Genomic DNA, 20,887 nt, shown 5'->3' with positions numbered 1-20,887 from the left:
TCTCTTTTTCTGACCATTCTCTGTAAACCCTAGAGATGGTTATGCGTGAAATTCCCAGCAGATGAGCAGTTTCTGAAAAACTCAGACTAGCCCGTCTGGCACCAACAACTATGCCACAATCAAAGTCAGTTAAATCACCTTTCTTCCCTATTCTGATGCTTGGTTTGAACTGCAGCAGATCGTCTTGACCATGTATACATGCCTAAATGCATTGAGTTGCTGCCATGTGATCGGCTGATTAGAAATTTGTATTAATGAGCAGTTGAACAGGTGTACCTAATAAAGTGGCCAGTTAGTGTAAATCTTCATCATGTTATACTACAAACGATAATGAAAAAACACTGGTATTTTGACATTTAACTTTCAGAAAATTTATTTAAAATATGAAACTAGACACTCAACCTGCATTTAATAGGCTTGTTATGAATATCAAATGACTTTTGTTCATTTTACTTTCATGCAGCCACTGAAAAAACTGAGTTTTAAATGACATTGATATGAAGCAAAGCAAGTCATGTTTTTGATTAGATGGGAAAGAATTTGTACTTAATACTACAACCTTCTGATGGACTCTGGGGGTCCTAATATTAAAAAAAAAAGGTTAGGAAACTCTAATACAGGGGCAGGTAGCACAGAAGAGGAACCGGGACTCATATCATTACGATCTAGGAGCCGATAAGACCAATAATCCTCCAGGCTGTGATAAAGGTGTATGGGCCATCAGGGGATCTATGCCAGCTTATTCCCCAATAGGCCATTCTCAAAGAGCCAATCTGCAGTGTTGATCAACGTGAACGTCGGGCATAATACCACGCACGCAGACATTTTGCAATTGGGATCGATCCGACCCTGAGCCTTATTGGTCTCTCTGAAATGAAACTAAATTAGAATAGCTATAGTTCTGTGCCTGTTTAAGCTGTACTCGAGATGTTTACAGGCATTTGTACGCAGCATGTGATGGAACGAATGAGATTGACGTCCAATGACACAGTTTTTAACTGGACGCTGAACAATGGCAGGTAGTGAAAAAAACAGCCTTGTTCTAAAACCCAGAGGGCTGTTTTAAAGGGGTAGTTCACGCAAAAATTACAATTAGCTAATTTTATTACCCTCAAGTAGTTAAAACCTATATTTTTTTCTAAAAAGTATATATTTAAAAAAATTTTCGAAATCATTAGCTAATTGTAGAAGATAAATACTGTACTACTAGGTTCCATTCAACACATTTTTAATATCTCATAAAAAATGCGTAATGTAAATATAAGATGCATATTTTTTATTTTCCTTCGGCTTAGTTATTATTATTTTTAAGTCACATTTGACTATTGGCCCCAATAATATTTTTGCCCAATCAGTTTTCTTATGTTTACAATCACTCTCTTTGGTTGGTGATTATTATTTCACGAGCAATGAGCAGAGAAAATAATGCAACAGTGGTCTGTCTAAATAATATTTGTCTTTTTAAAACGATAAGAGACAGTAATCAAAACAGAAGATGAAACTGTGCCCCTGGATCAGGATATTGGGAGACAGAAGCAAAGTGATTTCTAGTCAGCCAGAAAGCATAATGAATGAGGTCACTGTGGGCTCTTCTTAGATAAGACAGAGTGAATTTTTTTTTTTTTTTTTTTTTTGCACATAATAGTGAAGTGAACTAAATGTGACTTGAAATTTTCACCAGGTGTTGGTAACAACCAAAGAAATCCATATATGAAAAGAAACCAAATCTTTACATGTTTATAAATTAAAAGTTTTGTGTAATAAAATGAAATGATGCAGTGAAAAAGTATTGAACACATGAAGAAAGGAAGGTAGAAAGGCAGTGAAAGCCTAGACAGCAGCTGAAATCTCTCAGTAGTTCTTCACTTTCATCCACAACACCACATCACCCCCACCCCCCATTGTAAATTATCTGATTGTTGGTTTGGACATTCTAAAAACCTTAAGCCAAAAGTCCATCATCATTAGTCCTGTTATTCAGAAAGTGACGATTTTGTTCTCTTTGACTCATTGAATGGAAGCAGTGCACTGATTATTCACTGATGCTTTATGTAATATTCCAGCCTGATCTCACAAGGAAATGTAACTAGTTTTCGTTTTGTCAGTTAAGTGGCTAATTCATATGAGTTCAGTCGTATGAAAATGTATAATTTTAAAATGGAGGCATGACAGCCAATCCCACTTCTAAACCCAACCATCATTGGGGGGATGAGTAAATCGTACGAAACTGTATTCAACTACGGGCACTATTAGTCTTGTGAATTTGAGTAAAAAAAAAGTTTAAAAAAAATTTCAAAACTAACGTAACATAGTCTCAAAATTTTAAACAATTTGTCTAATTTTAAGATCTGTAAGAGGACAAACTTGGATAAGAAGAGAAACATTTTTTTTTTCCATCGTGAACTGAACTAATGTAAATTCCACCACATCTCAATATACAGCTTATTTCAAAATGAAATAAATTATCATTTAGTCAAACATTGTCTAAGATAATTTTTGTATCTAGTTTATCCAATCTTTCCACAATATATATAATAATTATAGATTTGTCAAATCAATTAATTAGTTGTATGTTGAATAGTTACTAAGTTTACAGTACGTTAATATCACTACAATATTATGGGCTGAAAAATCCGTAAATTCTGCTCTCCGAATATAAACACATAAACACCTTAATCAAATTATTACCGTCGTTTAGGATTTCCGCTGCATTTTGTGACGGGATAGTCTATAGCTGTCTGACACTATTGTCTGCACCTACTGAGTGCATCTAAGTTACTGAGAAATACAGAGGTTTATTTCTCTCATACAGCGTGCGGTAACAAAAATTCCATTAAAACGATACTCTTCCAGCAGTTCCTCACATCCAATATCTCGTTTGTCACAGGGGGGCATGCATGAAATATTACTGAATGAAAGTGAAAGTGTCAAACTGCAGTTAAAGTCGACAAACTAAGAATGAAACACCCGAAATTACATGAATCTCCCGAGGAAATGCAGAGATGACGTTACTTAAATTATGTGATATAACATGTAAAAACGGAATCATGTTCAAGCAACTCATATACATACCTTTATCATATTATTGTCTAGCTCAGATTAAAGCATATAATTGAATTATTGATATCCTAGAATAGCAAAATCAAGTAAAGGAGGTCGAGCCTTCTCTTTCATGGCTCCTACACTCTGGAATAGCCTTCCTGATAACGTCCGAGGCTCAGACACACTCTCCCAGTCCAAAACTAGATTAAAGACCTATCTGTTTAGTAAAGCATACACTCAATGCATCACCTAGCGGGTTCCACACAGGCTTCTGCATCTTGTTTATATACACTATGAACAGCAGCTACGCTAACTATTTTCTTTATTCTCTATTTTCACCTGGGGATACTCATCCCGAGGTCCTCAGATTATGCGGAGTCACTGATTGGATCTAAGACCAGCGACGAGATGATCCCAAGGATTCCATATCCGGGACCAGGCCATATCCTGAGCTGCTGCTGCGCTGATGGTCATGGGGAATGGAGAACATGAGTCTGATTCCAGCGACGCTCCAGGGACAGACGAGTCTTCGCTGAGGCCATCTTCCAGCCTCAACCACGGCGAATGAAGCTGTGCACAAGACTTTTGGCCAGCGGAGAAATTAAAATGGTCGTGCCCAACTGAGTCTGGTTCTCTCAAGGTTTTTTTTCTTCACTCCCATCAGGTGAAGTTTTTTTTCCCTCTCCGCTGTCGCCACTGCCTCGCATGGTTCAGGATTGGTAGAGCTACGCATCGATGAATTGGCTCTTCAGTGTTTGAACTCTCAGTAATGATTAAATCACACTGAACTGAGCTAAACTGAACTGAACTGAACTGAACTTAAACACTAAAACCTGAACCACACTGTTCCAGTTACTATGACCATTTATGTGAAGCTGCTTTGACACAATCTACATTGTAAAAGCGCTATACAAATAAAGCTGAATTGAATTGAATTGAATATCCGTGTAAACGTAGTATTTCAATCATCCTGCGTCTGTGTTTGTGTTGCGCCTCTGAAAATCAGCACGTGCACATACTGAATCTCCTCTTTTCATGCAAAGCCTTCCCTCATTCCCCACTCGACACTCCCGACTAAACAGAGCTCGTCTCTTTTCTCTGGACTTTTTTTACTTTTTTCAAACTAGAGATGTGAAAACGCCCTGCTGAGACGGGGGGTTTCATGGCCATTTAATGATGGCTAATGACGACAGAATTACGTAGGCAGATTCCCTCTATACTCATCATCCTTGTCATCAAATTATTTTTAAAGCTCTGCACATAAGCCAAGCACTCGCACACTACATGACTAAAAATGTCTTCAGACACTTAGATACTTTCTTGTCTCCTGTCATGTTGGTTTGCACACTACACGACTGATCGCTGACTAGGTGTGCCAATTATGAGGTCGTTTTTCTCACCCACAAAGGAGACAGTTCTTGACAACACTTTAACAGCATGCAGTCATCTAGCAAGTCAGCATAATGGAAAAGCTTGGCATATGCACTGTGATCATCCACGTATTGCTGCAAACTAGTCATCAACATAAATCAGACAAAGGCAAGGTGAGTCCTGCATGTATTTGGGTACAGGCAGCAACAAAAATAGTGCTCTGCAATGGAGATTTGATTTCAAATCTTGGATTTCAGTACAGCTTGATTTTGATGCTAGGGTAACACTATCATTCTCTGAAGCAATCAAATTACGGAATAGAGGTAAAATTGGTTTTATATTCGCACATTCGTTAATTTAGAAGTCCCTATATTGTTTACCATGTTACTTTGAATATTCGATCGGAATTACTATGCAAGTATGACTTTAAAACAACATTAACACTATCTAATTCACTGTGAACAATGTACTTTGATAGTCATTGGCTGCTAATGTGATTTCCCTATTTATAATTTGCAAAGGAAACTTTTCTGAAATTATATTATTAAGGAGAAAGTCTGAATATCCAAATATAAAACCAACTTTACCTCTATAATTACGGAGAACCAAAATGTTGGGCAAATTATCTATCGAAATGTTTTGATGATTATCCAGCATTTCATTTATCATCCAAGTGGATGCTGCACATTGATAGGGGTGTGGAGAAACCCCCTTCCCTCGTGATTGTAAAGTGCTTTGAGTGTATGGCCATACACGATAAACGTGCTATATAAATACACGTTACATTACATTTACTATTGAAAGGAGATTAAAATTTACCCATTTGGGCAAATACATGTTATTTATTTGTTTCCTTCTATTTGTATCCTTTATTTGTGTGTTGTTTATATTTTTTCCAAGGTGCCATAATTGGTTATAAGGACATTCACATGGCTACAATTAGTCAATAAACCTTCTTTTTTATTATACAGTTGTAGATGCAAATATTTTAGTCGTTGGTTCTGACGCGTTTGTTGCTTGAACGGGTCAATAAAAAAGTGAAATGTCCATACCTTTGCAAATAAAGTTGGATATTCCAATCCATTTATTGTCCATTGTACAAAAAGTAAACATCAAAACAAACATAAACCTGTTCTCACAGCATGGCGTTTAAAAAGTTTGTTTGACCTTCTTCTGCCTCCTCAGCTCGTCGTGAGGAGAGCATAAATACCATACACACCCTCTAGTGATGCGAAAGAAAATTGCAACCCAAAAATGGCTCCAACAACAGTAGTCATCATTTGAAGTAGATCAAAAACTTTTTTTTTTATTGTCCAAAGACAAAAATGGCTGTTGTTGAATAGTTTTAGATAGTGCTTGATTTGTAAATGAATAATTCCCGGAACAAAACCAGGAAATAAAAGTTACCTTGACCTACGTAAACCACCCAATTTTAGTTTTCCTAGAACATGGAATTATTAATATTTATTAATATGTGTGTTATTGATATCGGAAAAAAGAGCATCACAATTCTGAGCTGTGTTTTGTGAAGTTTATTTACGAACTAATTTGGAGATGGTCACATGCTTATGACTGCTTGCAGCTGGTCCCGCATATTTCAATGTATGATTCACCAATCAGACGATTCCTAGGCCACTATAAATACTCTTAGTTCCATATAACAGCCATCTTCATTTTGAAGAATCTCCCTTCCACCCTTACTCCTCCTTTCCTAGATGGGTGGCACAGTGGCCCAGTGGTTAGCACTGTTGCCTCACAGCAAGGACGTCATTGGTTTTAGTCCTTACTAAGCCAGTCAATGTTTCTGTGCGGAGTTTACACATTCTCCCCGTGCTCACGTGGGTTTCCCCCGGAAAGTTAACGGACTAATACAAATCGGTACCATAGACATGCTCCTAGTAAGTAGTTATCTCTTAAGAGCAATCACTATCTGTTCATTAGCTACTACAGTAGGGGTGTTCTCGAGATCTACCTGAGCTCAAACTCCCCCCTCGCCTTGCAAACGGGCGAGAGCCCCAGGACAGCATGCCAAACAAGCTTTATAATCAATCATCAGCTAAGTGTGAACTCTTGAAATTATTTTGTGCCTCATAAAACGTTATAGGTCAGTAATAATAACAAGTAGCAACAATCATAAATAGTATGAACAATCACTATTGTATCGCACTACTGTATATATTAATATATTTTATTTTAATTCTCAGAGGATGTCTAATTGTCCTGGTACCTTTAACACTGGTATACTTCATTTTACTGCATGTCGCTCCTTATTATGCATAGCTTAGTCCATGTTAGGCATAGGCCCGTATAAGATTCTGACGGTATGATAACCTTGGATATAAATATCACGGTATCATAGTATTGAGATTACTGCTCTAAAATACTCTTTTTTTTTTCTTTTTTTTTTTTTAAATGTCTGGGTACACAATATATTTTAATTTGGGAAACATTTAAAATATTTTGGAAAAAACATGGCAGACTAAATAATTCAAATGAATTATTGATTTTTGCTGTCTTTTTTCTGCTGGAGATGGTTGTCCTAAAAAACAAACAAAAAAATGTTAATAAAAAATATTACTCATACCTTAGAAACGGTATTACAGAAAATTGATGGTTTTAAAACCTTGACTTTTCCAAACCGCGGTATACCTTGAACGCGGTTATTGTCCCATGCCTAGTCCATGTACACTCAAAAAATAACTTTTGCTGCTTGTTTAAACTACTTTTTTACAAGGAGTTGAAGCAACACAATTTCTAAGGTTTTTTTTAGACAACTTAATTGTTTTATGTTCAATCCACTTACATTTGTAAAAATGGTTGAGTTAACTTAATTGATTTGTGTTGTGACAATATGAAGGAATTGTGTGGATCCCAACATTGTACAGTGTAGCTTTCAAAATACTACAGTATATACTCAACCAAGGATGAGCAAGAATGAACATTTTTGACATGTGTGGTGTATTTTTAGGTTGATAGACAGTGCCAGGCCATGGAGGGTCTCGAGAACAGTAAGGTTAAAAATAAATAAATCATTACAGTAGATATGGCATAAGATACACCAGTGATACGATATTTGTTGACTCTACAAAAACATTGTGGTACAATTTTGATTCAATTGGATTCAGTGAGATATTATGTGCCTAAATAAAGTTCACAAACACAACCAAATGAGATAATGTGCACTTTAAATTGAACTCTGTGAGAATTCCACATTCTATATCATCCACACAAAAAAAAAAATGCATTTTAGTTTTTTTTTTTTTTTAATAATACAGAAAACTAAATAATAGGTGAAAAAAGGCTTCCATATTTATTGTACTGTAGACTTCAACTGTATTTGTTTTCATAATAGCTTTTTTTAGTGTTCCACAGAAAGAAAAAATCTCATTCAGGTTTAGAATCACTTGAGGGTAAGTAAATAGTGAGTACATTTTCATTTTAGGGTGAACAATCCTTAAAAAATGTGTGTTCAATTAGTTGTAACTGCTATTTTGTTGCATAGCGATGTGGTGAGTAAACGAGAATACCTGAATAGCAGAAATACCTAGATGTATATGAAGATGTGGAGAATAAATAAAAGTGTGTCTTAAAATATGGAGGTAGATGTTTTATGCAAATAATCAAATAAATGACTAACAATAGGGAAAATACGTTTTGAACATGTCAGGATTTTCCTCAGAAAACTTAAGTTAACTTTATATATATATATATATATATATATTTTTTTTTTTTTTTTTTTTTTGGGCCACATAATCGTGAAGTGAATTGAATGTGACTTTAAATTTCCCCCGGATGTTGGTAACATCTAAAGAAATCTATATATGAAAAGAAAACAAATTTAATTATTTTACAAATGAAGTTGTGTAATAAACTGAAATGATGCAAGGAAAAAGTGTTGAACACATGAAGAAATGAAGCTGTAGCATGGAAAGCCCAGACAGCAACTGAAATCTCTCAGTAGTTCTTCAGCAATCCTCTGTCCTTCGTCTGTTGAGAGTTTTCTGTGAAAAACTCACACCTGAGCAATTAATGTGACTTCATTCTCCATATGAGAGATGACTTTAAGCTGCCAGTACAGTAGCTACATTTCGGAAGTTCAGTACATTCTCTTTGTGTCATTCCATTGTTATTACACACAACTAACTTTCTAGATTTATTTTTTTTTTATGTTCGTATTGTTTGGGTTTCTACTGAAATGTGCTTCAATACCATGTCAACAGCTCCTTTAGAAATATTTTACCCAGAAAAAAAAAATGACGTGTTCAATACTTACTATACTATTTTTCCCACTGCATCTATCTATTTATATAAATGTCCTGTTACACCGCTAATGGTTATTATGTTTTGCTTGCGCTCTGATGGCAAAATTTGAATATGGTATGATTTCAAAAATATAATTACCAAGCTATTAATATCGAAGCAAGTTTTTTTCTGCAGCGACAGCCACTACAACAATTAGAAAGCACATTTCCAACACACTTCGGGTCTGAATGACTATGTTTACGTGCATGCTCATAATGCGATATTAATGTGATTTCGCCATTATTCCAAATAAACTTCACTTCGTGTAACCAAAATACTTTGATTGAATTAAGCTTATAATTATAGCGACATTGATTACATTATGCAGCTTAAGCCTGTTTTAAACATCATAATCACATTATTACAGCTCTGGCCAAAGTGAGCATGAGCTCAGATGTACACAGATGCTGCGTGTTGTTCAAACAAATCAATAAATGAACTCTGTTCCCTCATTCTGTAGTTTTTTCTTTTCTTTTTCTTTTATGAATCACTAAACTGTCAATGCAACTCAATTTCTGCGTTGTTAATTTATCCATGCATGATGCAAATGCACTGGTCCAGCATAATTTCTGTGTTGCTGTAATGTTCATCACAATGCTGAATAACAATCCAGAGAAATGTACTTCACATTTTAAAAATGAATAAACATAACCATCTATTTTCGCAACTAATCACTTTATTGAAAGTTGCATGTAAGTATGTGGTGTTTGCACATGCCATTCAACCGTCTAACTGTGATGAAATCCTTTCAATAGGAATTACAATTATGGAATGCCACGCCTCCTTTTCCAAAAGCCTGTGTTTCAGACTGTCCACACTGTAACCCCATTGTTTTTCAACTGAAATGGGATCTTTAACATTTTTAAAATGCTCAAAGATGCTGGAGAACTGTGGATTCTAGACGTAACTTAAACTTATGAGTGTTAAAATAACAATGAACTAGTGTAAAGGCACCATATTAGGAGGTATCCAGATGTTTTGTGCACATTGTATTAGTCTATGGGTGAGTTATGTGTTGTTTTCACAAACTCAAGCAGATGATCCACTTTGTGCTGTTGTGCACACGCTCTTAAGAATAAAGGATCTTTATTGGCATTGACGGTTCCAAGAAGAACCATTGACATCTATGGGAACTTTTCATTCCACAAAATGTTTTTTATACAGGACAAAAAGGGAAAATGAAAAGATTCAAATTGCTTTTGACACCATAATTAGGGGTTATTAAAAAAAACTAAATGGTTCTCCAACAGCGCCACTGTTAAATCCCCCTTTTTTAACCTATTTTGCAGTGCACTGTGTGTGTGCTGCAAAGTTGAAATGACACTGACACAAAATCCGATTTCATTTACATGAACGGAAAGCATATTTACGCTGTCTAAAACATATCCAATCACCCCTAGTTTGTTCATTACTTAAGCATCTATTTATAGGCACACTGTTAACCCTTACTGTAGATTATGCAGTAAATAACTGTAAAATAGCCAGCGTTTAGCTGTAATGAAAGGAAACAGTATTTTACTGTAAAAGGAGCAGGATTTGTATGAAATTCTGTAGTCCAAAGAATAAATTACAGTAATTTACTCTATGTACCATTACAGATATTTACTGTGATAATAAATGGCAAATTACTGTTCAACCATTACTGCCCCATCTACTCTGATGCTTTATGTTGCTATTTTATATTTATTTTATCTCTGTGTTTTCTTTGGTTCCTTTTATGTTTTTAACATTGAGTATCAGGAGTCAACCAATGCCACAGAGCTTATTAAAAGGTAAGTGTAAGATATGGATGAAATGCATTTAAAGGCAAAAATATTCACACAGAGCAAAGAAATTGTCACAATAATTTTTATAACTTTGTTTACTTTTTCTATAATTAATCTAATTTAATTGCCTAGTTTGGCCTATAGTTAAGATTTTAAATTGCACTTTTAACTGAATATTAGTATTTTGCCAAATAACTAGTAAAAATGTGTTATTAAAAAAAATATATATATCTTAAACAACACGCACATACATTTTTGCAGAGACTCAATGAATTTGTCTGGAAAACTGGCAAGTAAAAGTTCCATTAACAGTATAAAGGCTTTCCTAAATAAATGTATAAATCATGAGCTTTGTTGTGTTTTTTATTGTTTTTTACTACAGATTTGGAATGACATGAGAATCAGATTATTTATTTATTTATTTTTTTCTATGGATGAAGTTTATATTATTGTAGATTTTTATTGTTTTTATTAAACGATATGTGCATAACTGTGATAAATGTAGGCAGTTGCTTTGAAAATATGCTATGTACCAGGGGTGTCAAACTCCTGAAGGCCACAGCCTAGTAGAATTTAGTTCCAGCCCTGCTTCAACACACTACCTTTAGATTTAGTTTGATCAGGTGTGCTTAATTAGTATAACTGCACTGTTACTCTGTAGATTGTGCAGTAAATAACTGTAAACAAATAATGATTTAGGCATCACCACACACTCCCACAGGCTGTCTGTCTTATTCTAAACACAAAGGTGTTAGAAAGAGTTTTCAGAAAATGCTGGCCCTTTAAGAGAGCCAGGTGTTTGATTTGTTTACTGCTGAGTGCGCTCTATTCTCTGTCTATCAATTCAGATGTTGAGTCTGATATGTTTTAGGCTTAAATAAGAATCTTAAATGAGTAAGTAAAATGTGTTCAAATGTTTTTGAGGGTTTCTGAAATAAGGCTGTGTTTTAAGTTATATTGTTGTTATCTTGAACTGTGTACTTGAAAGCTACATTGTTGGCTAGTTAGCCTCTCCTCATATAACTTCTTACATTACTTTTGTTTAAGTATATGTATTTATTGGATATTGCATACTGCCATAATGTACAGATGCTAACAGTTGTGTGAATCTTTCTGGCAACTAAGCCAAAATTAAATTCCATTATCTCAGTAAGGTAATGTGCACATCATCACAGGGAATCACAAAAACATGATACACATTGCCATCCACACACAAAAGCTCCCCTGTCAGGTCCCAGGTTGTGAGTTTGTTGCTAAGTATTTTTCAGAGCTGTGTTTCCATCTATGAATTTATATTTGAAACAATAAAAAAGTTTGTTGTCATGAGATAATTATAACAATAAAAGATTGAATCCTTTGGTTTTTCGGTGTTGCCAACTTTATTTTTGTTTTCTATAATTATTTTAAACTTTTTGAGATTTGACAGTGCTTTTAATTATTTAAAACTTTAAAATTTAAAAGAATTATTTTGTTTTTTGCTGTTGAGTTTTTTTTTTTTTTTTTTTTTTTTGAATGGTCAGCATTGAGGAGAGAGTAACACATTTCACTGCAGCACTTTGTGTGTGTGTGTGTATGTTTATTGGATATGTGATTGTGATAAATGTTAGCAGTTGCTTTAAAAGTATGCTATATACCAGGGGTGCTTAATCCTGTTCCTGGAGATCTACCTTCCTGCAGATTTCAGTTGCTATCCATATCAAACACACCTAAACCAATTAATTACGATCTGAACACCACGTGATAATTACAGGCAGGTGTGTTTGATATGGGTAGCAACTGAAATCTGCAGGAACGTAGATCTCCAGGAACAGGATTGAGCACCCCTGCTATATACCATGGGGGTCAAACTCCAAGTTACTGGAGAACTGCAGGGCAGCAGAGTTTAGTTCCCACCCTTCTTTAACATTACCTGTAGATTTCTAACGAGCCTTAATTAGTTTGATCAGGTGTGTTTAATTAGAGTTACAGCTTAAAGTCCCAGTCACACTGCACTTTTCTCTCTTTAGACTTCCATTTATACGCATGTGAATGCTGCAGACCTGGAATGCTAGCTCATGCGACAAATTTTACAGTTTGCAGCATTGGAAAGTTCAAGTTAGGAGAACTCTGACCTGCGAAATCACATCATGTGATTGCTTGAGACTAATCAAAGATCAAACCATGACCTCTCTGAACAAAAATTATGGACCAGTTGCTTGCTTTTTTAATCTCTAAATATTTTGTTTAATCCCACTCCTTTTCGCAGAGCCATATGACAGAATTTTGCATGCTTAAACGTTAGTTTGACTGCAGCCTTGCTGTGCAGACCTGTGGCTCAGTAATATGTAAGATGATATTTATATCTGCTGATTTCTTAATTTTGTTATACGTTTTCTGTTTTATATTTGTTTGCTGCCAAAACAATAAAATAAATTTGTCAGAATTTACAACTTAATTAATTTAACGAATTAATAAAAGGCAAGAATACAAATTAATTTTAGTAACACCTTGACATACTATTGTGTATGCAGTATAATGCTGTGAGTTGTAACACTACAGTACAGTAATTAACTGTACACAGTTTCCAGTTAGTTACCACTGCTGCTCTATTACAGTGATTAACTGGCAACACTGTTGCCAGCTATTCACTGCAATGGTTCGGTTACAGTAAACAACTGGCAACACTGTTGCCAGCCACTCACTGTAATGGTTCAGTTTCAGTAATTAACTGGCAACACTGTTGCCAGTTACTTACTGTAACCAAACTTTTACAGTGAGTAGCTGGCAACAGTGTTGCCAGTGTTCTACTGTAAAAACGCCCGGTAAGGTCTAACAGTGCAGGATGATTTGCATTCTTATTAAAAATTCATTCATTTTCCTTCGAGGGGAAATAGGGGGTCGCCACAGCGGAATGAACCGCCAAGTATACCGGCATATGTTTTACGCAGCGGATGCCCTTTCAGCTGCAACCCAGCACTGGGAAACACCCATACATTCTCACATTTACACACACTCATACACTACAGCTAATCTAGTTCATCCAATTCAGCGCATGTCTTTGGATTCAGGGGGAAACCAGAGCACCCGTGGGAAACCCACGCCAACTTTAGGAGAACATGCAAACTCTATACAGAAATGGCAACTGGTCCAGCCGAGACTCGAACCAGCGACCTTCTTGCTGTGAGGCGACTGTGCTAAATCAACACAAATGTTTCGGTTATTGTTTGACATAAATGCTGTCTTACCATGTGTATGTATGTATGTATGTATGTATGTATGTATGTATGTATGTATTTATTTATTTATTTATTTATTTATTTATTTATTTATTTAATTTTTTTATTTAATTTATTGTGTCGTAGTGTGTTCTTGCCATGTTATTCTTATCCAAGACAAATTACCCAGAAATAGAATAATAAAGTAAAAACAAACAAAAAAAAACAACAACAAAGCTTTAAACGTCAACTTTGTTTGCAATTACATGTTAAAAAAAAAAAAAACATGCTGTTTTTTCAGGTAATAATAATAAAATGCTAATAAAAATGGAGCACAATTTGTGCAAGCTGCAATACACAAAAATACTATTTGTTTGCTAAAAGAAACTGAATTTCTCTAAAGACCTTAATTGGAATTCAACTGGTTTCCACTAAAATCCATCCTGTTGAACTGATGCTACAGGATATTTATTTTTTATTCTATATAGACCATTTCAAGGGATTTAAATAAAGACAATGGTCCCAACGTATTTCCTGTTTTACATTTTTTATTTCTATAACTTCCGAGAATCTAAAAAGAGCCACATATTGATAAATAATGTTATGATAGATGTTTTAACATTAGGTTATGATTGGATGGCCTCTTAATACAGTTATGAAATAGTTTAATAACAAGCAGGAAATGTTCATGGGCCAATGACATGACCAGGTCAATAGGACATTGTCAGTAGGAATGTTTTTTTTTTTTTTTTTTTTTTTTTTTAATATAAAGATATAAAGATTTAAATGTTGTAGAGGTTTCTGAATGCATTTTGACTAAGGCACTTTCAATGGCTTCAGAAGACGTGAAAAACAAGAATGCATTACAATACATTATTTAAAACAAAGTTTGCGATTTATTTGCATCTTTATGGAAAAACAAATCCAGATTTTTTACCTTAAATTACACTAGTATCACTTCATATTATTTAACGGTAAAAATGATTCATGATTCTATTGTGAAATTAAGGCAGATAGCATGATTACAGCAAATTACTTTAAAGAGGGTTATATCTTTTGCACGTTAGTTATAGGAATTCAAAATTTATTATTTCATTCACCATAAAGTCTTCTTAGTTCACCCAAAAGTAAAGATTCTGCCCTCATTTATGCATTCCCAGTCCTGTATAATTTATTTTGTTTTGTTGGACACAAGGGGAGATTTGACGTTTTTTTAATTCCTATGTGTTTAACAAAATAAAAATTAAAAAATTAAAAATTAAAAATAAATATATATATATATATATATATATATATATATATATATATATATATATATATATATATATATATATATATATATAACATAATTGGAACAACCTAAAGGTTGAGTAAAGCAAGACAGAATATTAATTTTTGGGTGACCTAATTTTGCTTTGAGATTTTTCAGCACAAAACTGTTGAATTACAGTAATCCGGGATATAAATGTAACTTTATGGTTAAATCAAGTATTTCACCTGCACCTGCTAAATCACAGCAATCTTATTGCCATTAATTGTAACTTCACAGTAAAACACAGTTAATTCTACAAGATAATACAGTGAATGGACTTTACTGGCTACTGTAAAGTTACACTATATGGCTGTAATTTCACAATAATTTAACGTTTAAAAAAATCACAATAAATTACTTTGAACTACCTCACAATAATTTATTGTGAATTCACACAGTCCTTTACTGTGAAAGTAATGCAGCAGATATCAGCCAGTAATTTACTGTGAATTTAAGGTAACATTTTTACAGTATAAATCATTTCTCGTATAACATGCAAACATCTTCCTTTTTTAACAATAATTTTCAAATTATAAGCTAAAAGAGTTGTTAATATTATGCACCAATTATATCCTTGTAATGAGATGAGGGCGAGTGTTGCAGATGACATTTATAGGTGAACCATTGCAATTAAATACACATATTTATGAGGATTCATAATCCACTTCATAGACTAATGTACATTTAACTTGTGCTGCTTTTTTGTTTGACAGAATGAAACAATAAGCCAAATTTATTCTCTTGGGTGAGGACAGAAATATATCCAGTACTCAAATCAGCACAACTTTTAAGCAGCACACTTAAATTAGGCAGTGAAATTTTGATTATTGGCAGAAAATAAGGGGTAAGTGATGACAAGCCTTCGTGATTGAGATGGGAAAAAAAATGATGGATGGACGTTTTCAACCCAAGAGCTGTAATAAAAAAAAAAACAGATTAACTTCAAATCAAAGGACTCTCAAACTCCAAAACAGCATTTGATTGCAGCGCATTAAAATACACAGGCGCCGCAAAGAGAAATGTAATTCAACTGCGCTTGTTTTTCTTTTTTTCTGAGATGTTCGCAGCAGCTCGCAGAGAGACAGATGAGAGAATGGAGTGCTGTCTTTCACCTGTGTCAGGAAGCTCTGCTCACACGTCTGCTCAAGCCCCCATTAAGAACAGCACAGATTTAAACTGTCAATCAGAGACCAAAGGGAAGCCTGCCTGAGCTTTCACATTCAATTACAGTGGGACAAGCTCCTGCGTATGCTCAGCCTCCTCTTTGACAGATGCAAAAAGAAACAGACGGTTTATATCTAGATAACTCTATCAAGCCTATTTTTCAATTCTTGAGGAAATTTTATAAGACTATGTTTTTAATTTAAGAATAAAACATGAGTAAAGTTGTTTAGATCCTAATTTACTCTCATGCATATGATTTTTTCTTTAAATGAAAAAGTTTTTACTTAAGATATAATACACTTATTTATTTATTTATTTATTTATTTATTTATTTATTTATTTATTTATTTATTTTTTCTTGGATTCTTATCCTTATCTTGTGTCTGTATGTGTTGTTGTCTTGGCAACTAACTCCCCTGTGTACCATTGCACCATCAACCCATTACTCAAAGGTGATATAAAATGTTTGCATTTTAATTTAAAATGTTTGTGTACACCAAGTTATTCAGACACACGTCTTTCAATAATTTCTGGATAATTTGGCTACTATTGGAGGATGAACTCTCAGTACTTTTTTATATTATTAATAGTATGATTATGTGGGACAGTTTTGAATTGCATTTTGCAGTCTGAACAAATTAATCATTTAACCTAAACTAGATAATGTACCTGTTTTTACAGACTTACAAAAACAAGTTGATGGTCAAATGTATTTTTCACCTTTTCATTTGTCAATCCAAACAAAAAGAAGAAGAAGAAACTGCATCCTCCGAAAGCTCCTTTACCGCCAATAACATTTCTGGAAACGCAGCTACAGGTGTTAAAGACACACACTGAGATCTCAGAGCAGCAAAAAAGGTAAAAACATTTTTAAATAATGCCCAAAAGCTTAAACAGTAGCTCTTAAACGTCACTAAAACGCCATTTAAAACCACGCTAAGACATAGCGCGTAAATGAATTACAAATATATTGTTACTTCCAACAACAACAAACCCTGTCAGACGGACGACAAAACAAATACATTGACTTGTACTTACAGAAAATAAGTAATATCTCCCGCTCACGCTTATTAGACAACAAATATCAATGTTAAAAAGAATTCCTATCATTCAGACAGTCAAAACACACGTATAAATGCATTATAAACGCATCTCACCTGTGGATTTCTCATTCACTGCTGTGCGATGCGCGCGCGACTGTTTCTGTGCGTCTCAGACTTTTCTTCGCCCATCGAAATCTACGCAACTGGTTGGTGGTATATCCCTTTAAGACGGGAAGATGTCAACTAAGCAATAAGCGTTAATTTGTGCTCATCTGATGACAGGAAAACGTTTTAATTTCTCTGAGATGTTTCCGTCTGCTCTCGTGCGCACCGGTATAATCCATATATGGTAAGGGGAAGCGCAAGACTACTTTGCATGCCCGAAGCTGTTGCTGAGGGGCTGTCAGTCGCTTTGGCAAGAAAGAACAGCTTTGCTGTGTTTTATACTCTTACTGTACATAATATTTATTTTTAATGTGTGGATCATGTATTATAACATGCAATAAAACGTGCAAAAATTATATAAAGCACAGGAAAGTGAGGTATTTGTAAATCAGCTGATAGAGAATAATGGCTTCTCTATAAGGGTTTCATGAGTATTGCCTGCCAAACAGATGAATATCACAGTCTGGACAGCCTACAATTTTACAAATCAGCCCAATAATTGACTCTCGCTTGCTGTGGGTTTTCCAGCATTGCATAAGTAGGGCAAATTTCACAAAACCTCCACAAAACCTCTAGGCTATTGTTTTCAGAGCTCAGGGAAAGAAAGCCACCGCCGATACTTGGCATTTATGTAGGTCTCCTCTATTTTGTTCCAATTAGACAAAGCAGTAGGAGGAGGTGCTACCCTGCAGACAGTAGATCTGAGACATTTATTAGTATGAGTAAAACAGAAGCGTGGACCCGAGCTCCCAAACAGTGCGGTGACTCATGCTGTCACGGACCAAACGTGTGAGAGCCTTGTGCTCATGCACATGTGTGTGAGAATATGATGAAACAAATAGCTTTTAGTGTTCTGGGCTTGGAGAAATAACGCAGAACATTGAGGAGCCTTTGCAGATTGCAGAGGGAAAATTACCTCCCCTCAGAGAACATCTTTCAGCGTTTTGTTCGTTCTTCTTAGTGGTCTCTTTCTAGATAGGTTTAATTCAAATGTTCACGTCGCAGATGGGGGTGTTCTTTCTTTCTTTGGTTAATATAGGTCGTTATCGATTACTGGTCTTTCAACATGGAAAACTAAATTAGAGAGATTAGTGTCAACATTAACTAGCGAACGGCAGCCTTTAAAGACAGATATCCGGCAAAGTCTTTTCAGGAAATTAAAATGCAATCTTTGCCAAATGCCAGTAGTTCATTTTGAATAAAGTCCCACCAGAAGCTCTGGTGATTGAGTCATGGGCTGTTTTTGTTAAGATAATTATGGGGAGAACCTGGCATTAGAAGCCTTCCTTTATTAATATTTCAAATGTTTTTCATTCAGAAATGAGACGTGGAGGGAAAACGGAGATGCCTGTTGTGATTCTGAAGGAATTGTCCCTATGCCCTAATTCCTGTAGAGCAGGGGTTCCTAAACTTTTCAGCCCACGACCCCAAAACAAAAAACAATGCCACTGATTCAAGACCCCCACGTTCCTCGGAGGTGGTCCTAAACATACAAATGTTGCACATACATCAATAGGCCTATATAAACACGAGCATATCGACAACACAAAAAAAAGTGCAACAGTCTAACAATCATATACATTTTATAGTCATTTACTAATTTGCTTAATTTAATATTAACCTCAACCATTGAGACTGGTGGACACAATGTTTTCCGCACAAGTCTATTCTAGCTTAAAGGGTCACAAAACACCAAAACACATTTTTTGAGCTATTGACAGTCGTATATGTGTCCCACACTGCTAAAAACACTATTAGGACACCTATATTTCACTAAAAAGTGTAAATTGGTTGTTTTTGCGTTATTTCAAGCAAATTTGTACTTCCTGTTTGAAACAAATTTTTGAAGCTGCGTCACGGTCATGACATAATAGCGTTGTATTCCAGCGTGCAGACTGGACGTCTGTGCCAGAGTGAGTCTTATTACGTCTTACAGTGTGATGCATTAATGCATGAGTAAGGCTTGGTTCAAACCAATCAGCACGCTCTATTGTGCAACTTAATTAATATTTAGTACTATCACTGTGTTTACAGGACAGAGATGCCACGTTGTGTTGGCAAAACAAGTGTGAAGTGTTGCTTTTATAGTTTGCTGCAGTTAAGTTTCATTTTCATTTTCTCTCTGTGAGAGCTCTGAGTCACGTGTGGATTAACAGTGTACGCGACGCTCGACAACAATAACTTACGTGTCTAAGGAGGATTATTGTTTACCTGAGAGCTGTTCTCATCTGCAAACGCTGAGATCTGGATTCGCTTGTAGTCTTCTCTTCATAAAGACGCGGCTCTAGTAGTTGCTGGTGATTGTCCTGTCTCTACAGATTTAGTAAGTGAGCGACCAGTGCTCTTTGTTTATTCAGTTTGTTCGTATCTAACAAACTATTGCACCGAGTGTAAACACGTTAGCACCACAACCAAACTTTAACCTCGTGTAGGGTTTTTACCGCATTTAGTGACCGGAATAACACACGCGGCTTTCTGACACTACCTGCCGTGTGCATCTAAGTTTCTGGGAAATGCGGAGGGTTTTTTTTCTCTCATTCGGCGTGCAGTATCAAACATTGCATGAAAATGCTACACGCTTAGAGCAACTCCTCGAATCAAATATCTCGTTTGTCGGGAGGGACATGAATGAATTCCCTGAATGAAAGAGCCAAACTGCAGTTAAAGTCCACCATTTAATAATTTGGCAAATAATTCGACTACAGATGTCCATGTAGGTTAAACACCATCACTTTCTACTGTGTGTGTGAATTTTGACTCTAAAACTCGCTCGTGCCCAAATAAACACTCCCACACCATCCCACTTTTTTTCCTCTGACACTCCCCCCTAAACAGAGCTGGACATGCCCACTTTTCTGACTTTTTCCAAAGTAGAGGTATGAAAACACCCTGCTGAAACGAGGGGGTTTCATGGCCCTTTAAATTTTGAAGGTGGCTATCAGAGATCATCCTCAGTGTTCAGTTGTGGCCTGTATTTATTTTTGATGTATTTGACTGCCATAAAGGTGTCAGAAAGTTTAACCTAGTGCTATAAAATCTGCTGCAACTGACGCTAGTGCTGTGTTGTTAATCTAACATAAACACACCAATCATATGGAAAAAAAAATCTTATGAAATAAAAATAAATAAGCTGATTGCTTTTTATTTGCATGATATTGCTTTTTTATGTAATTATTAACTACTATTTTAATCTTCTGTGGGTTATAAAATAAAGTTATTCTAATAGTTTCATTCAAGAGTTCACCCTTAGCTGATGATTGATTATGAAGCGTGTTTGGCATGCTGTCCCGGGAGTCCCATGCCTGGGCGAAAAGGGAGTGTGAATGCTGTCAATTTAGTTTTGTCAATTTACTTATGTGCATGTTTTTGGTCTTTTGGGAGGAAACCGGAGAGCCCGGTGAAAACCCACTCAAACACGGGGAGATCTTGCAAACTCCACACAGAAATGTAGACTTGGCCAGGTAGTGTCTGAGCCAGTGACATTCTTGCTGTGAGGCAATGATGCTAACCATTAGGCCTCCGTGCTGC

General features: G+C 35.4%; 1 protein-coding gene across 4 annotated transcripts in view; it reads right to left on the bottom strand.

Moving 5' to 3' along the window:
- Positions 1-17,542, bottom strand: part of baiap3 (BAI1 associated protein 3) — a 138,390-nt gene extending 120,848 nt beyond the window's left edge. For 2 of the 4 annotated variants that reach the window (XM_087245066.1, XM_087245065.1), the window contains exon 1: positions 17,309-17,542. The gene's annotated coding sequence lies outside the window, so the exon portion shown is untranslated. Of the gene's footprint in view, positions 1-5,465; positions 5,595-17,308 lie in introns of those variants that run through there. The other 2 variants (XM_087245068.1, XM_087245067.1) reach the window with 1 other exon arrangement.
- Between the last annotated feature and the right edge of the window lie 3,345 nt (positions 17,543-20,887).

Source organism: Danio rerio, chromosome 3 (assembly GCF_052040795.2).
Source record: "Danio rerio strain M-AB ecotype USA chromosome 3, GRCz13ab, whole genome shotgun sequence".
Classification (NCBI taxonomy): domain Eukaryota; kingdom Metazoa; phylum Chordata; class Actinopteri; order Cypriniformes; family Danionidae; genus Danio; species Danio rerio.
The sequence above is the reverse complement of the archived record's forward strand: the minus strand, read 5'-3'. Positions and strand labels throughout refer to the sequence as shown.